A 5364-nucleotide genomic window follows, 5' to 3' on the forward strand; every position below is an offset into this window, starting at 1 on the left:
GATATCTAGGAAGTCAGATAAGTCAGGATGGAAGGAGTAGTAGGGATATAAAGCAGAGGATAGCGCACGGTCGTGTTGCTTTTAATAACTTCTATGCTCGTGAACGGTTAATTTAGAAATTCGAATTAGAAATTCGAAAAAGTTTGTTAAAGGTGTAAATTTTTGGAGTACGGCGCTATACGGGTGCGAAACATGGACAGTGGCCGCGGCGGAAAAGAAAAGGTTAGAAGCTTTCGAAATGTGGTGTTATAGGCGAATGCTGTGGATAACGTGGGTACAAAAGGTTAGAAATGAAGAGGTATTAGAAAGTATAAGAGAACAGAGGACTCTACGAAAGTCAATAAAAAATAGGCGAGATAGGTTGGTAGGACGCCTTCTCAGACATGAAAGTCTAGTCAGCTTATGATGATGATGATGATGATTAACTACTATTGAATTTCACAGTGTTTGAAGATAGTTTTGCTGGTAGACATATTAGAAACAAAATGCGTTAAACTGGTTAAACCATAAGAACATATTTTAGGTATTCAGAAAACTGTTGAGACCGTTCAAGTCCAAGTACACAAGAAATTACATTATTTGGAAAGTTCGCAATTTAAAATGAAAAGCAGCAGCTGCTTGACATTTCTTTTGTTGGAATTTCTCATCGATGTCACCATTGATTATTATATCAGATTGCTTAATGAATTAGAAGTGGAAACTGTCTTTATTATTTACGAAAAATATAATAAATAATAATAGTACTGAGAAATTATGATAAATTCACTATGAGAATAAAATTAACTTGAGAGTTGCATTGAAAAATTAAAATGATACGTATAACAGTCACTGCTACGATCGAGACAAAAATAAAACCAAAAAGAAAGATGGACGAAAACTGTATACAGAGGGAGAGAAAGGAAACCGGCTTCGTTCTCATCCCTACATCGTAATGTTTGCTAGTTGAAACGTGAACGGGAGACACCTGGCGGGGATAGTTGATTGGTTGATAGAACTGTATATGAAAATTATAGTATGTTATACTATAATTATTATATTCGATTGCCATCTTGTGGATAGAACAGAATAATATAAAAAACGCGATTAAAAATCAAGGGTTGGTCGTATATTGGTGAAAATTTAAAATTGTATGTATTTTTCAATGCTGAATCAGGAAAAAACAAAAACAAAATATTTTGCTCAAAAAATAAGAAATAAATTTTGGGGTGGATCACCCTTAACATGTAGGGGTATGAAAAATAGATGTTGGCCAATTCTCAGACATACCCGATAAGCACAGAAAATTTCATTAAAATCAGTCTAGCCGTTTCGCAGGAGTTTGGTAACAAACATCGCGACACCAGAATTTTATATATTAGATTATATGTCCAGCTATTATAAACAGAATTTATAAAGTATTTTTGTATAACTTTCTTTACAGTTTTGACGGATCTCTGCGGGTTCCCAAACCATATGTTTATTTATGTAGCGATCATTTTATTGGAGGCAAAGTAAAATCTGATTTGTAGGATAGTCCCAGTTGCATTCCTACCAAATTCCCTTCAATCTTCGAATCTTTACAGCGAATGTAATCTTATTAATTAATTAATATTGCTGCTACAAGTGAATATAATATAAATTATATGTAATTATCTGAAAAACTTTTTGTACAATTATGTGCATCTTTAGTTTAAAACTAAAAAATGAAAAGCAAGTACTTATTAATTGAACAAGTATATCAAACTTTAATTGAGGAATGAAATTTAAATTATTTTTATAATTTTTCCCTTTGCCTCTATTTATTTATAGTAAGTTTTAATCTGACATTAACTTTACCTGACATGTACGTTATTTATTTTACTGATCATAGTTACATATTGAAGCTTGGAATGAAAGGATAATGAGACAAGTAAGGAAATTAGAAAATCTGAAAGTTAAGATGAATAGATTAGAACCAGATACAGTAGGTATTTGTGAAGTCCATTGGCCAGAAGCTGGAGACTTCTTGAGTGGAGATTTTAGAATAATACATACAGGATCGGTAGAAAACAGGAGTTAAGAGGAGTAGAGGTTGACCTAGATTAGATTGCTGTTCGCAAATAGCTAAGAATGTGGGATGTTCTGGTTTTAGGGAAATGTGAAGATTAGTTGAAGAAATAAAAAAGGGGATGTGCGTGTCCAACCAGTTCTGGGATTGACCAGTCTTGGGACTGACGACCTTATGGTGATGATGGTGAGGACTATGTTGTCTTGTAGTTTGTTGGTATGAATTGAGTTTGTTATATCTGATCTAACATTAAATTTTAAACTTAATACACATTTGCCTATAATCATAGTCATAATATTCTGTCTTGTATTGATTTCTCTTTAAAAATAACTGCGGACTTTGCAGTAACACATTTGATTTTATATTCACTTATGTAAGCTTGTAAGTAAANTTCAGCGATCGTTAATTAAATTTGTTAAGTTTTAATTGTGTTTTATTTAGTAATTTTACTTTTGCAAAGTGTGTTAAATACCACCAAAAAACCTAAAGGGTAATATAGAAGCGACTAAAGACTTTGGCACGCCACGCACTGTATAACATCAGTAAAAATCACGATACATGAAGCAGAAGTATACCACACGGTTGCACAACGTATGATTATAAAGCTCCTCGTGAACGAAATGCTGTTGAAATTCGGCACTGTTTTCTCCCATAGTTCGGGGAAGGAGCCCTTTCATGGACTTAGGTTAAGCTATGTGTAAGGAGTTTGAGAATAGGAGCAATCGCGTTGACAACATACCTCATGCGCACCACCATCGGATCAGTATCACAGTATAAAACACGGTGTCTATCCGATAACTCATCACCGAGCGGCATGGCCTAGAGGTCTAGACCATTGCTTAGCATTCGGGAGGACGCCGGTTCGATTCCGGGTCCGTCTGCCTTGGTCCAAGTTTTTCTGTGGTTTCCTTGGATTACTTAAGCAAATGCTGAGGCAGTAATATTCCACAGATAATCTTTCACTCTCTTCTGTCTTCATTTCGTCCGTCTTATCTTTCTCACCCGAACCACCACCCACCCATTCCCACGATTCCTGAAAGCAGGCTGAAGAGGGCCTTCCGCCCTACCTTCCGGCATAGTCCGGAGGGACTGCCCGCCCACCAGCATTACTGGCTGGTGGGAATGAAACACCCAAAAGTTTTTTTTTTTAAGATAACTCATCGAAGGTGATTGGCGCATAACTGTCCTTGAAGCAACTTCAGATAAGCTATGGAAGTGTACGGTGAACCATTCGGAGTATCCGCCCAATGGGTTTCAAAGTTGCTGACGGATGAATAGAAAGCCAGACATTTCTCAGCGGCTCCCAGTCAGGTACTCGAGGGAAGAAAACGCTTTTTGGAAAATATCTTTTCGTGCAATGAGACGTGGTCACCATTATACCCCAGAATCAAAAAGAGCCAGAATAGAGTGGCAGAAGAGCAGCGAGGGAGCACCGGTAGAAGCGAAGACAAGGTTGTCTGTAGGAAAAGCCTTTTGGCGTTTTGGGATTGCAGAGGAGTTCTGTTAGATGATTTTCTGTAGAAACGTTAGACAGTTAATGTGGCCTACTATTGTGATTATCGTAGTAGAGAACAAAAGGGCGGGGCATTCCCATCAAAAGCGTACTGTTCCTCCATGACAACGCCAGACCCAGCACTATGCAATAACACAACAAAAATTAGCCGATTTGCATTGGATTGCACTGGAACATTCATTCTACAGACCAGATCTGTCACCATGTAACTTTCATATGGTTTGGCCACTCAACACTTCACAACAAACGAGAAGGTTCAACAACTCATATGCAATTGGCTAATAACTAAATTCTGCAGGAAATGAGAAAAACGTTTTGAAAGCTGTTATTTAAAGTGATGATGATGGTGATTGTATCAAGTATAACGCTAACAGGCAAGTAATTTCCTAATCAAAAATCCTGCTAATAGGATTTTTAGAGAAATGTGTATTAAGTAAAATTTAACTAATAAGCGTAAATACAAAAAGTATGTCCTGTTTATGCAGTAATTGTATTAGTAAATAGAAACATAAAAAAATTGTTTAATTTCGGCGCCTTTTCCTGTTTATGTGCTTTCTTGTATTTGTCGAGACGTGTTATCATCGCATTCTTCGTCATCGGAATTATGGAAGCTGTGTATTATTACTGTATTTTATGAACTATGTATTTAGGTAAAAAATACAGAAATCTTAATTTCGGAGAAATGACATCATCTTTGCATTGGTACATGTACCTACAAATTTTGTTATAGGTACTATAATTTATTTATTGGAACTATTTTTCCAATAAAAACAAATCGAACTCGAATGAGGGCGTCCTCTGTAGTGAAGCACTGCAGATGTAAACTAGTCCCCTATTCGAATGTCCCTCGCGGGATGTCATCAAAAGTTGTAATGGGGAAAGGTGCAATATTTCACGAGTCGGAGTGTGGAATGTTAGGAAAATCAGGCAAGTAGGGAAATTGGAAAATTTGAAAGTTAAGATGAAGAGACTAGAATTATATAAATAGGCATTAGTGAAGTTCGTTGGCCAGAAACTGCAGGCTCATGGAATATAGACTTTAAAATAATACATTTTGGATCGGTGGAATGTAAGTCGGGGGTAGGAATTGTAATGCGTAGGAAAGCAGGACAGAGCGTAGAAAGTTGTTTACAAAAAAGCGATAGGATAGTTATGGTTAAATTAAACTCGAAACTGGTATGAACAGTGCAGGTCTATATGTCTACGGCATCTTGCAACGATGATCTACACATCGAACGAAGTTTTTCAACTCACGACCTTCCTTTAGGGGTTTGGTATGTATCTACCAAATCAACTAAGAGCGTATAAGTCAATACTATAATAAAAATCCAGTAAGCATAAAAAACTACAAGAGTATTAGAAGGGTGAATTATGTCTTTCTGGTATTACGATTTTGTAAAGTTCATTCATACGTTTAAGAAAAAGATGGTAGACTAGAGCATTAATGTTTATAAATCTATGCGCCTTTCTCATATATTGTAATATGAGAATTGATTAAGTAAAGTAATATGCTCTAATGGTAAAACCGGTCATCTGATAATGGGTCGAGAATCGAAAATTTTGGATTTTATAAACGTTTTAAACAACGTCACTATAATATTCCTAGTCACGTTTTTAAATATCCACCTAATGTTGTCGAAAGTTCATTAAATGTTCATATTTCCTTATGTAATTTAGATATGGGTATGTACTTAGTGCGTCATCCTGAGATTACAACATTTATTTCGAGTTTCATTCATTTAATAATACGTTAACACAATCGAGTAAAGGGAAAAAAGAATATAAAAATTTTTACTGTTGACAGTTACACCAAAATGAAACGGTA

This window comes from Agrilus planipennis, unplaced genomic scaffold (genome assembly GCF_000699045.2).
Source record: "Agrilus planipennis isolate EAB-ADULT unplaced genomic scaffold, Apla_2.0 scaffold157, whole genome shotgun sequence".
NCBI classification, from domain to species: Eukaryota; Metazoa; Arthropoda; class Insecta; order Coleoptera; family Buprestidae; genus Agrilus; species Agrilus planipennis.